Raw genomic sequence first — 24619 nt, forward strand, 5'->3', positions numbered from 1 at the left:
TGAACTAAGAATTTAAATTAAAGATCTAAACGTGCTGCTGTTGCTGTAATTTAATATTACTCTCTATTTGTATGCATTATCTTACATTTCACCTCATTTCAGACTGGCACATTTTAATATACTGCATTATCTGCAAATTCTAAACCATTCATAATTCTTAGCATCGGTAGCTTCCTATTAACAAATTCGTCTTGTGACTTTCTGATTCACTAATGACTCTATCTAACAAATACTTTATACTTACATCAAATGTTGGCCGCCATATGATGAAAGCATTTAATAAATCCAGGTAACCTTATTTCTAATGATCATTCGTCGTGACACGTAGAATCCGTGGGGTGGTTAATGGGCATCAAAATGGAGTTTGCAAGCATCCGAGCCTGGTCTTGGCGTCGATCGGTATCTACAGAACGTTTCATTGATAGACTGCCTTTGCAGAACGAGTTCTTGACGAGCCAAACCCACTCAGAGGAGAGATATGGCGATTATCATATTAAACTTGGAGTGGTTCCCTATAAGTTTTTTAGCGATTAAGTAAAATTGTAGAAAACTTCGGAGGGAAAGCATTTCATTTATCCATTCGTGGTCAATAATAGAGTGCATTATTGATCGTTACTTTATCTCCACTGTAGTGATTGAATTTTGAACAGCTGTAGGACTTACACCGACGACATTCTACTCCACGTTTGGTTGCATTTCATGGCAAGCCATACAGGACATATACTTCAGCAAGATAATTAACGCCAACAGACAGTGAGAGTTTCTACTGATTGTCGTCATGCTTGCGAAGCACTGCCTTGGCCAGAAACGTCTTGGGTCTCTCGGAAATTTTTGATGCTCTTTCTCTTGAACAAATCATCCAATTTTTCTGAAATTGTGTCAATTTGTTGATCTGTACATGTATATCACATCTGTCGATTTCCCTCCTATTCAGATAATTTCTTTTTGATGCGTGTGGTTTTTTGTCTTAGAATATATATTGGTCTATTATTTTAAAGAGGATACTTCATCTTACAATTTAAGCGTTGCTAAGATTTATTCAGGCTATTGGTAACTGACTGTTTCTCGGGGGTTTTTATAGTTTTGTGTATTGATATCCTGCATGTTAAATAAATTATTACGAAAATTGAGCCCACTCAGCACAACACACAGCTCTAACATCACTGCATCTAAATCTCTTGCACTGTTAATGTGTAAAGACGCATATTCACTGACCAAGAATGTAATACGATACCTTAGTGGTACAATTCGCTAACGTCATGAGGCACAAATAAATGTAAAAGCCTATTGCTTGATAGTTCTTGATATGAACTTCCTTGTCATACATGCCATTCATTGCGTGAGCCAGAACACACCGAAAACACTTCCGATCTTACTTGGGAACTATTTTTTTAGTATTTTCATATGAAAATCCCTGGTCTCTCATGCGTCGCTACAGAGAAGGAGTGTAATAGTATTTTCTTTGATTTCTTAACTCGCTTCTTTTTTGCAACGGCATCCACTAAGAGTATCTGCAAAATAATATAAATTTCGACTGTGTGTGCTGTGTGTCTTGTTTGGAAACAAACTGGCCTCGTCTAATCGGGTTCCTGGCTGTCGATAACTGAAATATCCATTAAATATTCTCCATGAACTGGCACTCAGTCCTGCACGGTCATGTCTCGGGTATTTCTTAGCGGCAATTTTAACGGCACGTTAACAGTGATAAGCATGCAGTTCTACTAAAAAAGCGTTCCTCTTTTATGTATTCAATGCGCTGTGCTGAGCTGTTTCCGCTGTGACAGCAAACAATGTGTACGGTGTTTCGTCTGAGGATTTCTGCATTACTCTGTGATACATGTTACTCATTGCACATTGCAATTATTTTTTCTGTTTTGAAGTTAATGCTGTAGCGAAGGTAAATGGAATAACAAACAATATAAATCGTAATTACATTATTATAAGGGGCGATCAAAAAGTTTCCGTTCGAAGGACGTTGAATACTGAATCGGTATTCCAACCAAGCAAAATTACTGTGATAATTGTGACAACCATCCTCCCCCCCGCTCGCCCCCCCCCCTTCAAGGCCCCGTTTAAGGGACCGAAGGAATGGTAATCGTATGATGAGACATGACGTCTATAGGGCGGGTGCTCGAGTTCTCCCACATACGCTGGCGTAGCTTCTGCGTTGAAATGAAACAGCAGCACCCTTGGAGCACTATTCCACAACAGTGGCTTTCGACGGATATGCTGCCCCATACATATTCTTCATTCTCCGATGGATGTCTATCGGTGCTTGTCCATCCGCAGCCACGAATAGGATAAACCCATACAGGTCGTGTTTTCACGTTTTCGCGTTTATTACACACACGTCTGAAACACGCAAATGCCACCATAATCATTTGCCTCTGCGTCGGATCTTACATATCCGTGTTGGAAACGCGCTACAATTAATACGCGCTGCAGCATCGCGGGCAAACGGAAAGTTTTGATTGCTCCGCTTTTCTGTAATGATCCACCAGAGTGTATGGTTTACTTATGCCAGAACACACCCATCATATTCTGAACAATCTCCGAAACTTTGTTAGTGAAGTCCGAGTTCATATCATGCACAGTATGATAGGCGAATACAGATACGGAAGATCTCATCTTGACACTGGTCTTCCATAGACCATAAGAATGCAAATAACAACGAACAGAGCTATCATCCTCCATTTGCAAGCGAGACACTACGCGAGGATGTCTCGATGGCGAATTGAGACGAAAATCTTCGACTCTCTCCGCAGCTGTAAAGTGGTAAACTTATTCCAAGGTATCAGCGTGGGTGTCGACCGCAAGCAGAAGTTCGATTTTGTCACCGAATGGAGGCCTCTGAGTGGCGTGGAGGCCATAGAGTGAAAGCTGCCCGCCTGCCGACATCGATGCGGTGGCATGGCGATGGGTTCCCTGATTCACTTGCGAATTCCAGACGAGTTTGGAGCGTGTGCCTGGCGGGCACAGCTGTATGCGGGGCGAGGGGGTTAGCACCGTGTGGCGGTGGAACTTATGCGGTAAGTTTAAAACGCGGTCGCTCAGCACGCGAGACACGTGTAAGCCGCCTTGTGGGGCGACTCTCTGCTCTTCACACATACGCCTCCCCAACCCTTGCCTCACCGCCAAACACACAAGCATATACAACGACACAGGGCGCCAGTCTCCTTTTCACCAGGGGGAGAGTTACTGGGGAAAAACTGACTGAAATCTGCCGCTACCAGAGGCAGTCCATCTATGGTGAACGCTTTCCTTCGGCACGTGTCATTTCAAACAGGGACCTGTAAACGTAAAGGGTTATCTTTCTGTGAAAATTGTTTAAACCACCCTAATTATACAATAATAATTTCAATTTGCTCAACGGCAAGTGTTTACATTAAACACCATACCATCATTGAGGAAAAACCAGTTAACTCCCGATTTCTTAAAGAACCAAAGTCCCATATGTAAAAGAGCATCTAATTCCGATTACTTTAAAATTAAGGCAATGCGTTGAACGTGTAAGAGAGAAAAAGGGTTTAGAAAAGGTTTCAAATTATGTTTCAAAATTGTGGGAAGTCACTAAGTGCCACTTATCGGACAACCATGAGTAAAATCTTAGGCCCTCCGTTTTAAGCAAAAGCCGAGTTGACTGTACTTCACACCTTCTTGGTTGTTGGACCACGTCATATTTCTGCAAACGATCGACATTCCGATTTCTTTGCTAGAATTTACTTCAGGATCTTTTCGTGTCCACTGTGGACTGAACACGGTGTAACGTGCAAGAAGATTTTAACTTCTGGGACAGCAGTCACGAAAGCCTGCAGACTTACTTGTTCACTCATCTGAATGCGTATGACGACATATCTCCTGAAGCATGTGTCGTACACTGACGTGATTTTCCACGTGCACTGATATACAGGTTGTCTCTCTCCGAAGAGGCTTCCGGCGCATTTTCTCTGGTGTTTCCGCAGATATTCGTAGTTTCGTTTTCACAAAGGTAGTCGGAGTAGGGTCAAACAATTACTCCTCGTCAAGTCTTTCATGCGATGCCGAGCGACGAAGGAAAGCGTCGATTTGTTTCCCATTAGAAGTAGAGTGGTATTAAAGGATAATTTTACGTCCCCGTTCCATAGAGAGGCGTCTAGCGTGGTATACGATCGATGCTTATTGACAGGGAAAATAAAACACAAAGGACAACCAGTATTTCTGCCACGACAGCAGCCCATACCACACGATAACTGTTACTGCCCTGCAGAAGCCCTCCTCAGTCCCTGCTGAAGGACTGGTGGTTCTTTGTGTTTTATGGTTCCTGTTAATAAGCTTTGGTAAAACGGTACACTAACTTGTGACAGCCTATCGAATGGGGACGTAAAATTTCGATTTAATAATAAATTTCTTTGTAATAGGATACATACCGACACTGTCGACCCTGGGCGTCGCAAGAGAGATATGATGAGCAGGATTTGTTTGGGCGGACTCCAGCTACTTGTTTCAAGAACGAAACTACAAGTATCTGCCGAAACACCAGAGAAAGTGGTCCTGACGACCCAAGGGAGAGACACCCGGTATATGGACACTCTCTGTAAAGTGTATTGGGAACACAGTTAACAGGAAAAAACAAATAAGTTTAACCATCGTGCCGCACGCGGTACTTTTACTGCATGAGCAGCAAAAATGTCCATGCATTGTTTTGCATTGAACTGGGGACCTAGAAACGACTACGAGGCTTCGTCCGAACGGTAGCCCTCAGTGGTACGCAACCCCACAACAGGCTGCAGCAGTCTACTCACACCACCGCCGCCCCACACCGTACCCAGGGTTATTGTGCGGTTCGGAGCCCAGTGGACCCCCCATGGAACGTCTCCCACCAGACGAGTGTAACCCCAATGTTTGCATGGTAGCGTAATTATGGTGTACGCGTACGTGCAGAAAATGTTTGCACAGCAATCGCCGACATAGTGTAACTGAGGCGGAATAAGGGGAACCATCCCGCATTCGTCGAGGAAGATGGAAAACCGCCTTAAAAACCATCCATAGACTGGCCGGCAGCCCGGACCTCGATACTAATCAGCCGGGCGGATTCGTGCCCGGAACCGGCACGCCTTCCCGCCGGAATGCAGTTCGTTGGAAATGAAAAACGTATATTTTGGGGAGCGTCTGGATACTTTTGATCACATAGTGTATTTGAGGTCTTGCTTGTGTTAAGGGATGGGGGCACGGTCGTAACTCTGAAGTAAGGGGATTGTGTTGCGTCCTTTGGTATGGTTGTCTGTCCTCTGTTTTTTTATTTTCTTTAATGTTACAGTGTACTGCGAGCTGCAGGCACAATCAGTTTCGGACTGACCAATTTATTGATCAATACGGGGGCGGCGCCTTGATTGAAATATGTTCGGACGCAGTTAGCTCGGCCAGCTACGTTTTGGTGACGCGCCGCGCTACTTGACTGTGTCCTGTCAAGTCGCTGTTCGCCCCAGTAGTTGTCACAAGTTAAGTATTATCTCTTATGATTATTTGGAGATTCTTCTCGCTAATTTGTTCGGGCTGTGCCAAGGTGCGTCCCCCGTTCCTAGAGGTTTAGTTACTCTTGTATTAAGGTGGGTCACACTTTGGGATGTGCCCGCTATTGCGTGGAACTTAAACTGACTATTAAGACAATTGTCTTATGTGCCGAAATATTGTTGTTGTACTTGATAGGGATATCACAAGTGAGTTCAGTGGAGTAAGTCTCAATATATTTGGTGGAATTTCGTTGTTCTAAGATCTGTTTATTGGTCTAAGGTGCCCGTGGGGAATTTGCTCTATTACTTAAAATTTCTTATTTAATATTCTGTACTGTTGCTTGCTTTACCTATGGGGATTTAGTCTCGGTAAATTCCTCTTAAATTTGTGGGCGATTATGCTTGTCATCTATATTTATCTGGGCCTAGTTGTTATTTAGTTAACAGGAAGGGTCTCTACTTAACTTGTTTTATTCCATATACTCTTGTAAAGACAATATAAAATTTTTAATTATATTTGTTACTGGTGGCTGTTGGAAGGCCGGTTTTGTGATAGATTTTGTAAAACTGTTTTTGGGGATGTGTGTATTAAACCTTTGTGAACTACAAGCCCGTGTTTGCGTTTTCTTTTGATTGCGCTTTGTGACTGTTTCGTAGATTCTCAATTTCACGTCGCAGCGATAGGAGCTTAGTAACATAGTAACTGCGTAGCTGACTTTTCCACTTCTCCCTCAGAAAGACCAATTTTCTACATGTTACAATGAAAATGAACACTTGCAGAAGGTCAACGACTGTTGCAATGGCTAGTGGCTCTCAGGCAGATTCAAAAGGTTTCCACATTAAAGTGAGCAATGATTTTGTTAAATCGTGCCTACTCGTCAAATATGGGGCGTCTAGGAAACTTGCTTTCGTGGATCGCTAGACAGCAATTCAAGCAATTGTTATTAATAATGAGTTTTATTACGATAAGTAAATGACAATACTTAATTTTGAGATTACAGAGAAGTGTCTCAAACAAATGGCGACATAGGCAATATGGAAGTTTGTTCATTATGGACAATGCTACATAGTACAAGCGAAATGACTAGTCCTGAAGCTGTCAGTCGAGCGCGGCGCTTATGTTCTCTTTTCATAGAGGCCGTTGCTGCCGCGTTGCCATCCTGGAGAGGGGTCGGACAGCGTGCAACTGGCTGTCGTCTTCTTCACAGCCCTCTCTGCTCTCTCGATCCCGGCTGGCGTGCTGGCCGTAACAGATTCCTATGTCGGTGAGATAACCGTTTTGTGAAAATCTCTCTATTACCACCGACTGAGGCCTTTATATAACTGCTGTGCAAAGCCGAGATATACACAACGGTTAATGACAAAGTGCTTTGGCTAGGAATGCTTTTGTATTTATATGGCAAATGACACAGAGTCAGTTAGTGGTATTGTTTCTTCAGTGAGAATACGGTGATGCACTTTCCTATTGATCTTAAAGGAAAACATTTCACCGTTACTGTCGTCCACTCTGACGGAATATTAAATCGAAAAGAATAATATGAATTATAAAGAGGCTAATTACTGGATATACTACGTTCTTGTGAGATTTAAAGCATTTTAAACAGAACCGTTATGTCAGAATTCGTCGCAGTTTTGACTGACGTAGAAGTTCTTTCTTCCATTCAATGAATAGCTTCCCTTTTACAACCAATGCCACATATATTTGTACCTTTACGTTACTTTCCTAAACATAAATCTTCTTTAAGTTAGCGAAGATCGTGTGTATCGTATCTACCGCCACGTGGTAAAATTACAATTGTGAAATCTTGTATAGATGTACATAGGTTAGGGTACCACATTGTGAGCTGGAGCACACTGGTAAAGAAATTGGTGTAGGCATGCGTATTCAAGAAAAGAAATATGTAAACATGCAGAACACGGCGCTGCGTTCGGCAACGCCTATATTAGAAAACAAGTGCCTGCCGCAGCTGTTAGATCGGTTATCGCTGCTACAGTCGAAGGTTATCATGATTAATGTGAGTCTGAATGTGGTGTTGCTGTCGGGACAGCAGCAATGGGACACAGCATCTCCGAGGTACCGCTAAAGAGGGGATTTTCCCGTACTGCCATTTCCCGAGTGTACAATGAATATCAGGAATCCGGTAAAATATCAGACCTCTGACACCGCTACGGCCGAAAAACATCCAGCAAGAATGGGACCAGCGACGACTGAAGAGAATCGTTCAACCTGAGAGAAATGCAACCCTTCCGCAGATTGCTACAGGTTTCAGTGCTGAGCCATCAACAAGTGTCAGGGTGCGAACCATTCAACGAAACATGGACTTTCGTAGCCGAAGGCCCACTCATGTTCCCTTCATGACTGCACGAAGCAAAGGTTTACGCTTTGCCTAGGCCCGTCAACACCTGGACTGTTGATGACTCGAAACATGTTGCCTGGTCTGACGAGTCTCATTTCAAATTGTGTCGAGTGGACGGACGTTTGCGGATAGTGAGACAACCTCGTGATACTATGGGCCCTGAATGTCAGCAGAAGACTGTTCAAGCTGGTGGAGGTCTGTAATGGTGTCTGGAGTGTGCAGTTTGGTCATATGAGACCCCTGCCTATTCTAGATACGACTTCGACAGCTGACACGTACGTAAGCATCCAGTCTGAACAACTGCATCCATTCATGTTCACTGTGCATTCCGATGGACTTGGGCAATTCCAGCAGGACAATGAGACACCCCAGATGTCCAGAATTGCCACAGAGTGGCTCCAGGAAAACTCTTCTGAGCTCAAACACTTACGCTGGCCACTATAGTCATCAGGCGTAAACATCATTGAGCATATCTGGGATGCCTTGCAACGTGCTATTCAGAAGAGATCTTCACCCTCTCGTACTCCTACGGATTTACTGACAGACCTGCAGGATTCGTGGTGTCAATTTCCTACAGCACTACTTCAGACATTAGTCGAGTCCATGCCACATCGGTCTGCGGCACTTTGCGCCCTCGCGGGGGCCCTACACGACATTAGACAGGTGTACCAGCTTCTTTGGGTCTTCGGTGTATATCTATGCTGAGAAACCACTTGAAAATGCAAAATCGTCCGCTCATAACAAAATGAATACAGAGTCCATATAAATCGCATACCATTTCAGTGAAACATAACCACGAATAAAGAAAGCGGTCTAGCATAACACGTGTGTCACATGTGCGTATCTACGACAGGTTATCACTCTGCAGTTTTCTTACGTTACAGTTACATCTTCACATTCTTTGAAGCAGAGAAGTTCTGAAGCTGAATTTTTTTATAGATAGCCTTATTAATGCACCCAACCTAGGCTCGATCATTGTGATTTTAAAATCTCCGTTAGTCTTAAGTACTGCAGACAGAGTTTTCATGTTTCTGAAAAGTTTGCTGGTTTTTTTCTATTTATGAATAGAAAAGCAGCTGACCTCATAAATCGGAAGTTTTCCATCTGTAGATAACGCTGAGTTCAGGTTGTGGACAATCTATCTCTAAAATTGTGAACTGTTCAGCCAAGGATTCTGGTTATGAATTCCAGAGAAGTGTCACTCCAAGTGCCGTTATGACTGAGAATTTTCTTTCCACGACGTAAAAGTAAACGTAGCGTAATGTCGGCAGTCAGTCAAACGGCGGATGATAACGACCGAAGAGTAACCTCGGAGCGTTGCCATTAAACAATAGCCATCCAGCGCTAGCCACCCCCTCTATCTCTGTCTCATGCTTTCTCTTTGCTGGAGCGCTGGTGCAAGCTACGCATCTCTCCTTCCGATAATGCTGAATGTGGAAGTGCTATGCTAACACTGTTGTCAGTTATAGCAGCCAGAGCCTGCCAAAAGCGGAGGAGTGGAATTGGTTTACTAGTAGGAGCTGCTCAATAGTATTTCTATTACCGGAAGGGCTATTGAATATATTTATTAGCTCTAAGCACTATGGGACTTAACATCTGAGGTCATCAGGCCCTGGACTTAGAACTACTTACGCGTAAGTAACCTAAAGGCATCACACACATTCATGCCCGAGGCAGGATTTGAACTTGCGACTGTAGCAGCAGCGCGGTTCCGAACCGAAGCACCTAGAACCGCTAGGCCACAGCGGCCGGCCCTACGTATATTACGTGGTGGGAACATAAGAGGGGTGTTCATTGAGTAAGGAAACACGTTTTATCCTCGGCGAGTTTCGGTTGACACGGGGGGAATTTGTTGTGGGACATCGTGAAATATTCCCATTTGAATCCCTAAAATTTCTTGGAACTCCGATAGGTGACGGTGCTATACATTGCCTGCAGAATGTTGTCCTTAACGGAGGTGCATACCAAGCAGAGAGCTGAACGTTGACTTCCTTTTAATGACGGGAGCGTCGCTGATACTCATAGGCGCTTGCGGAAAATCTACGGAGACATGACAGTGAAAAAAAGCACGGTGAGGCGTGGGGCAACAAGGTCGTAAAAACCTGTCCGATCTCCCGCGTGCCGGTGGCAGCACCCAGTTAAGAAATTGAAGAATCGACTTCAGCGCGCTTGTGGCTACAATACTGCGAACAAAATTTTCCTCCTTCATGAAAACGCAAGGCGACACACGAATCTGCGCGCCCGAGAGGAGCTCAGAGAACTTCAATGGACTACTTTTCTTCTATCACCCTACAGCCCAGATCTCACTTTTTCCGACTTCAAACTATTTGGGCCAACGAAGGATGCACGTACGTTCAAAAAATGTTCAAATCTGTGTGAAATCTTATGGGACTTAACTGCTAAGTCATCAGTCCCTAAGCTTACACACTACTTAACCTAAATTATCCTAAGGACAAACACACACATTCATGCCCGAGGGAAGACTCGAACCTCCGCCGGGACCAGCCGCACAGTCCATGACTGCAGTGCCTCAGACCGCTCGCCTAATCCCGCGCGGCTGCACGTACGTGGATGACTGGAAACAGAAAGATGTTGGCTCCGACATCGACTGTTGGAGGGGTACGATGCGGGCATAAAGGCCCTCTAGGGAAGGTGGCGTAAGGTCTTAGCATTGAACGGAGATTATGATGAAAAGCAGAGTTTTGTAGGGAAAAGAGTGTAGAATAATAAGGTGTGTGGGTTGAGTCCTGAATAAAAACAACCTGCTTTCAGAACAAAAATAGGTCCCATAACTAATTCAGCTTTCTTCTTAGTAGTTTGTCTTCAGCGTTATACTGACCAGCGTTTGGGCACCGTTGTTCTTGAAGAATCTGGTTTCTTCAAGGCTGATTTCCTTAAATGTGGCGCCTGCCAGGATGGTATCGTCTGTTGGTCAGGTATGGGGCTGCTTCGTTCAAGCTGTGCTGTTTACTCTTTTTGTGTTTAGTGTAAGCTAGGGGATGTCTAGATTTCTCTAAAAAATTGAGAATTCTGCCTCGTCCACCTTGCTTGTGAATGAATTCGTATTAAAACTGATGGATTGGTTTCTTACGTTGCTACTGTGTGCCTTTTAGGTAGCCTTAAAAGAGTAAGAGAGTAAAATTTTACCAAAAGCGTTAAATATTGAAAGCGTTTTTAAATATTCAGCGAGCTTTTGGCTCCGTAATGAACTGTTTTTAAATATTTAGTGCTCTGTCGGTGCCAGGATTACATCAAAGCTGGCGGAAAACACATATACAGAGGGTGAAAAAAAATGAAAACACCAAAAATACAACACAATACCACGATTTATATGTTGTAGGGAACCGTTGAAGTTGAAATCGGCTTAAAGTCGTCTCATAACTGATAAATACGGATCCTGTAACGATCTCAGAGGAATAGTATACCATTCTGCCTGCAATTTGGTGGCAGGTTCAGGTAAGGATGATGGAGGTGGATAGCGATGAAGCACCTTTCTCTCCAAAGCAGACCATGAAGACTCAATAATATTGAGATCTGGTCACTGTGGTGGCCAAGGGAGATGAGATAATGCACCCTTGTGCTCGCAAAGCTAGTCCTGGACAATGCGAAATGTGTGAACAGAGGTCTTGTCGTCTCCGAACGCAGCTTAACCATTGGGGAATAAACATTGTACCCTGGGATGGATCTCTTGCAATAATTTTTCCACCCATGGACGCTGTTGTTGTAGTTGTGGTCTTCAGTCCAGAGCCTGGTTTGATGCAGCTCTCCATGCTACTCTATCCTGTGCAAGCTTCTTCATCTTCCAGTACCTACTGCAAACTACAGCCTTCTGAATCTGTTTAGTATACTAGTCTCTTTGTCTCCCTCTACGACTTTTACCCTCCATGCTGCCCTCCAATACTAAATTGGTGATCCCTTGATGCCTCAGAATATTCCCTACCGTCTCATATTTTCAGCGTTGCAAAAGAAGGGTGGGAGAGCTATGCCGAAAGAGGGAAGGGATACTGAATGTACTCTAAGTGCTGCGTTAACATTACTCAGCCATGGAACACTGATGATGGATTTGGAGAGAAGCAAAAGCTTATCACCAAGCCGTTTGTTAACCAACTCGACACCCCAACTATTTTCTGCCCGCAGAGGACTGAAAAGTCCTTCTTCCGTTGACAAAGTTTATTGCTCTAGTAACGAGCTGATGCATATATTTTTGACTTGGAGGATCTGATGTGAAGAGTAATTCACTGAAATTACAAATCGATTCCTGATAATTAGGCATCTGCAAGTTAGGCGAATCAGGAAGCTTTTAGCAAACAGAATGGGTTAATTTGGTGGGGGACTGAATGTTTATCAGAGCATAAAATAGGTGTGTGTACTAAGAAAGAAAGAGAAACGGTTAGTTTGGATGGGCCGGAAATGACTGATCAAATTTTGCGTGTAATTTCGAAGTCATTCTCATGAAAAATATCGAAGGAGGCCATGAGGAATATTCGATCTCATACTGGAATAGTTTAGTCCTCACAAGATGGATTATTAATAAGTAAATCATTCTAAGACGTACCTTCACGAACCTGTCTGAAGACCGATGAATGTAGATAGCCACTAATATAAATACGTGACAAATTTATACCCAGACAGGGCGTACAGAAATGGACACAACATATTCTTGCGAAGTTGAGGCGACAGTTAAACCGAGGAGGCCTTAGTATTTCTGAGGATGACCTTTGCAGCCTACTACGTTCTTGCGCGAGGACGACGACGTGTGATAAGGGCCTCGAAAGAGGTTGGTTAGTGCTCGGTGGTCGTCAGGGGTGGGCGGCAGGGGGTAGGAGGGGAGGGGGTGCGTTCCGAAGCGGGGACGACTGGACCGGCAGGGGCGCCGCACAGCCGGGCCCGCCGTATCTGACAGCCATCTCCATTTGTGTCACATTTCCCACAGACGTCTCCCTGCGTCTCGTGGGGCTCTACCGCGCCAGCGAGAAGCAAACATTTATCTTATTTCCGTCATCCACTTGAAAGGTTTTCTGGAACGTTCCACCCTCCAGAGATCTCGGGTTCCGCAAATATATGAATTTCGCTCGTCATTGTATATTCTCTGTTCCGCAGCCGGTACCGTTCCTTCCAGGCATCTAATTATGGACTCGGATGGAATGATTCTGACGTTTGCAGTCAACTGCATCATCGTGGAAGATTGAGCACTAGGCCTAAACGGGAAAGTTGGAATAGTAAGCAGATGCCATGTTCTGTCGACTGTTTATCCGTTGAGAGCTTAACAAAACCGCGCAGCACGATTTCGCCCATGTTATGGAAGTGTTACTTACTGAAATCAGCACAGTTACACAACATACAATTAATTTAAGTTAGCGAATATGTATTGCAGAACACCTCTAAAAATTAGTCTCTTTCGCTCTTCTCAACTCTGACACAGTTGGAAACATATTTAATGTCAATTCTCATGTTCAGGAGGTACTGACGTGGGCTTCAATAAAATGGTCTACCGGAGTAACGCAACAAAATCTATATACTATAATAATTTAACATATATCATGTGGCTCTCTTATACTTGAATTTAGATACTCAGTTATGGAGTAAAATAAAGATAATGATTTCTGTCAGGAAGAACTGGAATAGAAGGAAAAATACAGGAATAAAATAATTTTGGTCTTCAGTTGAAACTTCCGGGCTGAGAGGCCGTGGTCGATGTATAAAATTTCCACCTTACGTTTCGTCTCCATCTGCGGGAGACATCTTCTGAGGCCACTAAAGGTTCCTACGGAGATTGTAGCGAATGTGGAGGCAGGAATCCCTTTGTTTTTATCGCATTCCGCTGATGAAATCAGGACTGAAACAGCCAGAATATTACGCCAAGTGAAACCACCTACCAGCAATTCGTCTCAAGCGGAAAGGAGGGCACTGAGGGAGGTCAATGCGGATAAGAGCATTATTGTACTTGCAGCTGATAAAGGAAATGCTACGGTTTTGCTGAACACCGAAGATTATCACAAGAAGATTAGTGACCTTTTGGATCCCACTACGTGCAAAAGGCTTCAGAAGGATCCTACAACCAAATTTTTGAGAAATACCGATCAACTGGTGAAACAATCTTCTCTTTCTTCGGATGATAAAAAAAAAAAGGTACATAAACCACAGGTCGCGACGAGACCGATTGTGAGTGCCATAGGATCTCCAACACAAGAGGTGGCCAGATATCTTGCCTGATTGCTGCAACCACACATAGGCAGAACCGACAGTTACATTAAAAACTCAGTGCATTTTATTGAAAAACTGAGGGAGATTAACGTCAGCCCAAGTGATATTCTTGTGAGCTTCGATGTAGTGTCATTGTTTACCATGGTGCCTGTGCACGAAGCTATTTCATATATAGCAGATGTTTTTACGACTGACATAGTGGGTTTATTTAAACATGCCTGACGACAACTTATTTCCAGTATAACAACGAGTTTTACGAACAGATCGACGGGGTGGCGATGGGAAGCCCTCTCAGCCCAGCTGTTGCCCATTTATTTATGGAGATCTTCGAACAGCGAGCGCTGCAGACTGCCAGTAAAAAGCCTGCTAAATGGTACCGCTATGTTGATGACTCATTTGTAGTGTGGACTCATGGTGAAGAAGAGTTGGATGTCTTCTTAGTGCATCTGAACGGCATTAACCCGAAGATAGTTTACGATGGAGAAAGAGAGCAACGGCCGACTCAGTTTCCTGGATGTGTCGGTAATTAAACGGGTGGGTGGTACGCTGGGCCACAAGGAATACAGAAAAAACACGGATCGATACCTCCACAAGGAATCTAACCATCATCATAGGCAAAAACGAGGTGTCATGAAAACCTTGGTGGACAGAGCCAACAAGATCTGCGAGCCGGCTTACTTACAAAATGAACTGAGTCGCCTACGGTCAGCCTTCATGAAAAACGGATATACCAGCAAGGAAATTGATCGAGACCTCCATCAAAGAAGAAAAGAAGCCAGTAGTCCAGAGCAAAAACAGTCACCTACTGGAAAAGTTTTCCTACCGTTCATTAATAAGGTCACTGACCGTGTCGGGAAAGTGCGGGCTAAGTATGGGATCGAAACAATCTTCAGACTCACCAAGAAGATTAAGGAATATTTAATAACAGCAAAAGACGCCCGACATCCCCTACCAACATCTCGGGTATACAAAATGCAATGCAGTTGTGGACAACTATATATTGGATCAACGAAAAGAAGTGTAAACACGCGCTTAGCCGAACATAAAAAGAACTGTCGCTTAGGACACATCGAAAAATCGGCCGTAGCTGAGCATGTTTTTCGAGATGTGAATCGCAAAATTAAATTTAATGAGGCAAGCGTTCTAGCACGAACATGCTCGCATTTATAGAGAAGCAATAGAAATTCACAAACACCATAACAATTTTAATAGAAAACAGGAAGTATTAAGTTGGACAAAATATGGATGTCGGCGTTCCGCCAGCAGAATGACAATCGATTACTCTTAATCGAGAATGATGACGCCTTTGAAACATAAAAAGAGGGCAGTAGCCGGACGACCTCAGAAGATGTCTCCCGCAGATGGAGACGAAACGTCAGGTGGAAATTCTATACCACGGCCTCTCAGCCCGGAAGTTTCAACTGAAGACAACGCTGGCCGTGAAAGCCTACGAAATAATTTTGGTATTTCTAGAACAGATACTATGGAAGCAATAAAATTCCTGTGCCTGCTGAAAGTTCGCAAAAGCACTTAATGAGATGTTCAGAACGAAAACGTGGTAATCAATAAGATTTCATATCTCTTGAGTTACATGAATTAATTCATGATACAACTATAGCGAAGTGCTTCATGTTCAGATGGCGTTTGCAAAAACTTTCAATCAGAAGACAGTACAATAATAAGAGACCTATACTGGATGAGTAAAGAGTAAGCTATCCAAAATTAGAGGCGATATGTACAAATTAAACCATAACTACCGAAATCATTCTTTTCCTGCGCTCTCATTCTCTGTTCACCCCGAGGTGTCACTACCCCAGTTAGGAGACAGATTTAAAAACTAAACTTTTATCTTTCTGGATAATACCTAAGAGCTTCGTAGTTTTCTTCAGTGGAAGTGGGAAGCTCAGAGAAGCGGTTCATATTGCTATACTTTCAAAAACTAGACATTACGTTAACGGGACAGTCTCTCTAATTACGTGGTTGTGTGGTATCTGTCAGCATTTCATGCTGAGGGAAGACTGATATACAAACTCGACACGGGAGCACGAGCTGTTACAACCTTCCAGACCATTGAAGCTATTAGGATAGCAAGACTCATAACAGACAATCGCTGTTTCTAAACGAACCCACTGTGAGTCACATTCACGCGTAATCCCAAAAATTAGTGTGTTGTGTTCAATGCCTTATCGAAAAAGCCCATGCTGCAGGTTGTAATATTGATAAAGGTTTTATTCAAACTTCAACAACGACTGAGTAATTTTGGCAACAAACTAACACACAGATGTCACTGTAGCAGTCGAACATAGCGTTTTCATATGAAATTCCAGCATTATTTGCTGTAGCATCCCAAAACAGTGAAAGCTTGAGAAACTCTTCGATGTATTGTATGGACATATGACGGGGATAATTTTTCTTGCAAGTACACTAGACGGCCTTTCTTTGTGTGCGGGACTGAATCATCTTGAACGCAGCGGTCCCATTTTTGTTTGCACGACTGTCATTAACAATGCCGCTTGGTTGATGGAATATACGGTATGATCTGTCCAAAATCCGAGCCTCACAGCGCCACACAATGCCTAAAATGTAGAATACAAAATAAGATAATCGCGTTAGGAAAATGTAACTTTAATTTGTTAAAGTTATTGCATGATATATCGCTAAAGTTCTCGTGATCATCCATTGAATGGTGATCGACTGGCCTGCTATCAGTTTTGGAGTCACACAAAGTCTTCATTAACGCAAAATGAAAGGGGTGGTCACTCATGTCAGGATACCTCACACCCACCTTTAACCGTAAATAAGCAGTCCGTCTTCAGGTCACAAGTGGCCCATCGGGATCATCCGATCGCCATGTCATCCTCACCTGAGGATCCGGATAGGAGGGGCGTGTGGTCAGCACACAGCTCTCCCGGTCGTTACGAAGGCTTTCTTTGACCGGAGCCGCTACTATTCAGTTGAGTAGCTCCTCAATTGGCATCACGAGGCTGAGCGCACCACGAAAAATGGCAACAGCGCGTGCCAGCCCGGATGGTTACCCATCCAAGTGCCGGCCACGCCCAACAGCGCTTAATTTCGGTGATCTGAGGAGAACCGGTGTATCCACTGCGGTAAGGCCGTTGCCAACCCGAAATAAAACCTATATGAAATGAGGTTCCATTTCAATAACTTAAAGCGATTCTCAGGATTACGTTCAATATTCCAAAATACGAGCAGACTCTGCATATACGTAAATGGAATACAGTCAAACAACTGTAAACGTGAGAGATTTATTATTATGGAAAACTAGTACACTTGCAGATAAGAAAAAAAATTACCAAATGAATAATTATATCTGAGACGCGTTTATGACCTCTCCTAAGTCGCATGAGCGGTAGGCTAATACTCTGACGGGAAGGTATCGGTTCGGAATACAGGGTTTGGATTGCAAGATAGGGGTGTCAAAAGCAGGCATCGCACCAGCGAACCTCTCATGAGTGGGAACTGGTGACCAAGGGGCCAAGACCAACCACAACGTTCCATGTAAATTAAAATGTTCAAGAATGTTATATAATATTCCAGAATATTGTAGAATCTTCCGGAAGGTTCGTGAATGTTCAAGAAAGTACGAGGACGTCCGAGAATATTGTCGAATGTTCCCTTTGTTGTGGTAGCAGAAGGTCAACTTGTCGTCATCTTCCACTTATCTTTACTGCAGTACCTCTATGCCAAAGGCCACAGTGATAGATTTATCGAGGTTTTCGTCTTGTGCTGCCCCATTTCCGTGTGGTCTAATCACTTCACTGACAATCTGAAGTTGCACTTGAGTGACGAATACGGGACGTATCATAATACAGCAACTTCTACTTTGAGAAGTTTCACTCTGTAAGCAAATAATTCGCTTTTTGCCAGATAATACTTCATACGCATCCCTTTTGAATCTGCTAGTTTTAACTGTCTGTTACACAGTATTTCTCTTCAGCGACTTGCTTTTTCTGTCTGCTTTCAAACATTGATTGTACTCAAATCCAGTATTTCACACATATCTCACGTCGGTGGTTGATAGAAGAGACACACTTCCCCATCCTAAGATCACTTATTCGGTTTTAGATGCTCTAGGTGGGGTACATCCCTTGTAAGAGCAATCCCCTCAATTTCGAAGAAAGCTAAGAAAGGGAATTTTATGTTTTAAGGCACATTCGACGAAAAGAACATCCGAGACGGGGCACAAGATCAGATTTTTAAAATCGTATGGATGGCAATTTCAATCATTCCATTATTCGCTTTACAAGGATTGGCGAAACAAAACGGTACCTACGATTTATACGTTGTATGAGATTATAGAGTCCCCCCATGAGCGTACTTTCTTCCTGTTTTATGCGTTGGTTTAAAATCCACGTAACGCGCCGGCCGGTGTCTGTAATTGGCTTTGAGGCACTATCGGCGCAGAAAGTCATTCCAGTATTATTTGTTGTAGCATCCCAAAACGGCGAAAGCATGAGAGCAGTGGATGGCGTCAGCCTGTCTCAAGAACCGCGTAAGGAGCTAGACGGAGCCATACCGGAACGTAAATCACCATATGTGGAAGATGGTATTTTTTTCTACTAATGATTTTTTGCGTTTTGGTTCGAATGTTGTGAGGAATCTGACGACTTAATTTCTATAGAAGTGTACTAATTTCACTGAAAATTTGAAAGTGTTTTCGCTAGCACTGTCACTACGTCACCGTTCTTTCAGTGTGTTAAACGTTTAATTTTGAATATGAAACATGACTTGTCGTAGCATTTCCTAAAAATTAATGGCACAGCACAGAGTCACATTAAATGTCAGATAAATATGCGGGTGACAAAAATCATGGGGTACATTCTATCAACGTGTCGGACCTCCTATCGTCCTGGTAGTGTAGCAACTCGACGTGCCATCGCCTCAACAAGTCGTTGGAAGTCCCCTGTAGAAATAATATTGAGCCAAGTTGTCTCTATAGGCGTCCATAATTGAAGACCTCGGTGCAAAAAGGGTATAACTCCCAATTTCCCCATAAGATATTTCAGACCATGTAAGCTTTAGACCTTTATCCTATTACCACTTCCGTGGGAGAAAGACATAAATACTGGCAATATCCCTATTTAAGCTGAACATACAAGGTTCAGTCACATTAATGATACAACCGTCTACGTTCGACGTCGGATTTGTATGATCTAATCTAGTCAATTATCGGTTTATTTGGAGCAGAAGACTCAGTCAGTTCCATGTAAACACAGCCCACACGGTTGCGGAGCCACCACCAGCTTGCACCTTGTTGGCAACTTGCGTCCAGAGTTTCGTGGGATCTGCGCCACACTCTAACCCTACCATCAGCTCTTACGAACATATCGGGTCTCGTCTGATCAGGTCATTGTTTTCCAGTCTTCTAGGATTTAGCCGATAAGGTCATGAGCCCAGGAGAGGCGCTGCAGGAGTTGACACTCTGTTATCAACGGCATTCGCATCAGTTGTATGCTGCCATAGCCTATTAACTCCAAATTGCGCCTCACTGTCGTAACGGGTACGTTCGTCGTACGTCCCACGTTGATTTCTGTGGTTATTTCACACAGTTTTACTTACCTGTTAGCACTGACAACTCTACGCAGAGGCCGCTGCTCTCTCGGTCGTTAAGTGAAAGTCATCAACCAGAATGTTGTTCGTCGTGAGAGATAATGTCTGAAGTTTGGTGTTCTTGGCACACTCTTGACACTGTGGATCTGAGAATATTCAGTTCCCTAACTATATCCGAAATGGAATGTCCCATGCTTCTGTCTCCATCTACCATTCCGCGGTCGAAGTATGTTCATATCCGTAGTGCGGCCATAACCAAGTCGGAAACCTTTCCACTTGAACCACCTGAGTAGAAATGCACTGTAATTTCATACTTTGTGTAAGCGATATTAGCGCCATCTCCATACGAGCATAGCACTATAATAAGACTTTAGTCATCTTAGTGTAGATTGATCAACTTTACACTTAAACGTGAACGTTATGGTATTCCAGAGGTAAAATAGTACTCCATTCGCATCTCCGGGCGGGGACTACACAGGAGGACGTCTTTGTCAGGAGAAACAAACCTGGTGTTCTACGGATCGGAGCGTGGAATGTCAGATCCGTTAATCGGGCCGGTAGGTTGGAAAATTTAAAAAGGGAAATGGATAGGTTAAAGCTAGATAAAGTGAGAATTTGTGAAACTCGTTGGCAGGAGGTAGAAGACCTTTGGTCAGGGGAATATAGGGTTATTAATACAAAATGAAGTAGGGGTAAAGAAGGAGCCCGCGTAAGCTATTACGGACAACATAGCGAATGCATTATTGTAGCCAAGATAGACACGAAGCTCACTCCTACCACATTATTACAAGTTTATATGACAACTAGCTCCGCACATGACGAAGAGATTGGAGAAATGTATGCTAAGATAAAAGATATTATTCAGATGGTGAAGGGAGACGAAAATTTAATAGTCATGGGAGACTGGCATTCAATACTAGGCGGAGGAAAAGAAGAAAACTGGTAGGAGATATGGACTGGGGATAAGGAATGAAACAGGAAGGTGCTTGGTATAATTTTTGGCAGAGTATAACTTAATCATAGCTCTCACTAGGTTTAAGAATCATGAAAGACGGTTATATACGTGGAAGTGGCCTTGAGACACTGAAAGATTTCAGATACTCTATATAATGGTAAGACAGAGATTTAGTGACCAGGTTTTAAATTGTAAGACATTTCCAGGGACGGATGCGGACTTTGACCACAATTTATTGGTTCTGAAATGTAGACTAAAACTGAAGAAACTGCAAAATGGTGGGAATTTAAGGAGATGGGACCTGGATAAACTGACTAAACCAGAGGCTGCAGAGAGTTTCAGAGAGCGCATTAGGGAACAATTGACAAGAACGGGGAAAGAAATACAGTAGAAGACGAATGGTTAGATTTGAGAGATCAAATAGTGAAGCCAGCAGAGGATCAAGTAGGTAAAAAGACGAGGGCTAGTAGGAATCCTTCGGTAACAGAAGCGATATTGGATTTAACTGACGAAAGGAGAAAATATAAAAGTATAGTAAATGAAGTAGGCATAAAGGAATACAAGTGTCTCAATAATGACATTGACAGAAAGTGCAAAATGGCCAAACAGGGATAGCTAGAGTACAAATGTAAGGATTTAGAGGCATATATCACTAGGGATAAAATAGATACTGCCTACAGGATACTTAAAAAGACCGTTGGAGAAAAGAGAACCACTTGCATGAATATCAAGAGCTCGGACGGAAAAGAAGGGAAAGCAGGAAGGTGGAAGCAGTACATAAAGAGTCTATTCACGGGCGATGTACTGCAGGGCAATATTGTGGGAATGGAAAAGAAATTAAATGAAGGTGAAGTGGGAGATACGATACTGCGTGACAAGTTTGAGAGAGCACTGAAAGACCTGAGTCGAAACAATGCCCCGGGAGTAGACAACATTCAATTAGAACTACTGATAGCCTTTGGGGAGCCAGCCCTGACAAAACTTGCCATCTGGTTAGAAAAATGTATGAGGCGGTGAAATACCCTCAGACTTAGAGAAGAATATGATTATTCCAATCCCAAATAAAGTAGGTGTTGACAGGAGTGAAAATTATCGAACTATCAGTTTAATAAGTCATAGCTGCAAAATACTAATAAGAATTTCTTTACAGACGAATGCAAAAACTGGCAGAAGCCGACCTTGGGGAAGATCAGTTTGGATTCCGTAGAAATGTAGGAACACGTGAGGCAATACTGATCCTAAGATATCTGATAAGATAGATTAAGCAAAGGCAAACGTACATTTCTAGCATTCGTAGACTTAGAGAATGCTTTTGAAGATGTTGACTGGAATATTCTCTTTCAAATTCTGAAGGTGGCAGGGGTGAAATACAGGAAACCACAGGCTATTTACAATTTGTATAGAAACCAGATGGCAGTTATAAGAGGTAAGGGGCATGAATGGGAAGCAGTGGTCGGAAAGGGAATGAGACAGGTTTTTAGCCTGTCCCCTACGCTATTCAATCTGTATATTGTGCAAGCAGTGAAGGAAACAAAAGAAAAATTTGGAATAAGAATTAATTTCCTTGGAGAAGGAATTAAAACTTTGCCGATGACACTGTCATTCCGGTAGAGGCAGCATACGACCTGGAAGTGCAGTTGAACGGAATGGACAGTGTCTTGAAAGGAGGATGTAATATGAACACCAAGAAAAGCAAAACGAGGATAATGGAATGCAGTCGAATTAAATCAGGTGATGCTCAGGGAATTGGATTAGGAAATGAAACACTTGAAGTAGTAGATGAGATTTGGTATTAGGGGAGCAAAATATAAGATGATGGTCGAAGGATATAAAATGTAGACTGTCACTGGCAAGGAAAGCGTTACTAAAGAAGAGAAATTTGTTATCATCGAGTTTAGATTTAAGTGTCAGCAAGTCTTTTCTGAAAGGATTTGTATGGAGTCATGTATTGAAATCAAACATGGAGGATAAATAGTGTGGACAAGAAGAGAATAGAAGCTTGCGAAATATGGTGCTACAGAACAATGCTGAAGATTTAATGGAAAGACCACGCAACTAATGAGGAGGTACTGAATAGAATTGGGGAGAAGAGGAATTTGTGATACATCTTGACTAGAAGAAGGGATCGGTTGGTAGGACATGTTTTGAGGCATCAAGGGATCACCAATTTAGTATTGGAGGGCAGCGTAGTGGGTAAAAATCGTCGAGGCAGACCAAGACTTGAATACACTAAGCAGCTTCAGAAGGATGTAGGTTGCAGTACATACTTCAAGATGAGCCAACTTGAACAGGATAGAGTAGCACGGAGAGCTCCACCAAACCTGTGTCTGGACTGAAGACCACAGCAACACATGATTCGTTGTTCATGGCAGTGGCGATTCACCTATATCCACACTTATTACCAGACTGTACATCACTGCAACAAAAACGTATACACCTCACGAACGAATATTGGTGTCGGTCGGTGCTGATGTTTGGAGATCCTTCGTTTCGGCTGACGATATGGTTTTCCGCACCCCACTCCAGCGACCGTGAGTGGCCTGTCAGATGAAAAGCCGATACGCTCCGTGGCCACCACAGGGCGCTGTGCTGGCACACGGGCAGTGCCTGCCAGCTCTGACAGCCGACAGCTCGCCCAAGGATACGGCAGCGCAGGGCACCGCCCGCAGAGTGCCGGTTGGCCTCGCACTCCTGCGATACGTATCTGACTAACGTCAGCGGTTCCGATAGACAGCGCGAGTAGATAACACAGCTTGATCTCTTTCTAATCGACCTGTGTTCTGCGCCACATGAAATTTCGGCTATTCGAATGAAATATCATAAACCCGAGTACCTCCTAAATTATCAAACAGAGCGTACAAATTGGTCACGGTAACCACCGATTATTTTGTGGAGAGTCTCCCTGGAAACAGAACATTTTATAATTACATTGGGCTCTCGTGTGTTAAACCCAGGCACTTTTTCAATCAATATTAGTATTAATACATCCAAAATTCGAAAGTAAAAACTACCATGGAAATGTTTCAAGAAAGAAACCCGAAAGTGATCCGGATCAAAAGACTTTATTTCCAGTTCAATTAGACGAAGATGCTATTTATTTAATGAAATGCAAATACACTGATGGAAAAAAGGCGCAAGAAGTGTTTGTGAGACATAAACGTCGGAATGTTTTTGTCTATTCGAATTTCGCACCAGTTGCGTAAGAGTGGCATAAGAGTTGGTTGTGTTAGTATCATCACTGTGGCGATGCACGTATGGTTTGCTTTAAATACACACTGTAACGACCGTGAGCGTTAGTTACCTTTGCGACTGAACCTGACTTGACTTCAATTGACTTGATGTTAGTCAAAAATGCCGGTAAGACAACAAGGACGCTATCATCAACTCGTCACTGAGTTTGAACGAGGTCGGGTAATAAGGCTACATTAATCTGTATGTTCCTTCTGCGATACCGCAGAAGGATTTGACCGGAATGCAGCCACTGTACGTCGCTGCTGGCAGCGATGGCGACGAGAATGTGCAGTCGCGAAGAAAACTGATCGTCACACCCTACCGAGAGGGAAGACCATCGTGTTAAGCCTATGGGACTAGCGTTTCGTACTGCATATGCAGCAGAAATTTCAGCACAATAGTGACACAGCGAACTGTTACTTCAGGGAAATCCGTGTCAGACGCCCTGTACCGTGCAATACAGCGACCCGAATCCAACGCCAATTGCCGTCTAGTGGGGTGAGGCGAGAGCTCTTTGGAGGGTGGGGTGGAGGTCTGTTGTGCTTCCTGACGAAAGCTGGTACTGTCTCGGTACCAATGATGGTCACGTTTTGGTTAGAAGGAGGCCACCTGACTCGCAAGCAAAGTCTACGTGCTAGACACACTGGACCTGCGCACAGTGTTATGACCTGGGTACGATTTCTTATGACAGCAGGAGCACTCTCATGGCTATCCCATGCACCCTGATTGCAAATTTGTACGTCTGTATGGTGATTCGACTTGTCGTACTGCCATTCATGAACAGCAGTCCAGGTGGTGCTTTCCAAGAGGAT

The 24619-nt window shown here is 43.4% G+C and overlaps 1 protein-coding gene and 1 pseudogene across 1 annotated transcript in view; both read right to left on the bottom strand.

Annotated features, from left to right (window-relative positions):
- Nucleotides 1–24619, bottom strand: part of LOC124613623 (nephrin-like) — a 441549-nt gene that overhangs the window by 295586 nt on the left and 121344 nt on the right. The window lies entirely within an intron of this gene.
- LOC124614401 lies at nucleotides 17054–17171 on the bottom strand (annotated as a pseudogene).

Source organism: Schistocerca americana, chromosome 4, assembly GCF_021461395.2.
Source record: "Schistocerca americana isolate TAMUIC-IGC-003095 chromosome 4, iqSchAmer2.1, whole genome shotgun sequence".
NCBI classification, from domain to species: Eukaryota; Metazoa; Arthropoda; class Insecta; order Orthoptera; family Acrididae; genus Schistocerca; species Schistocerca americana.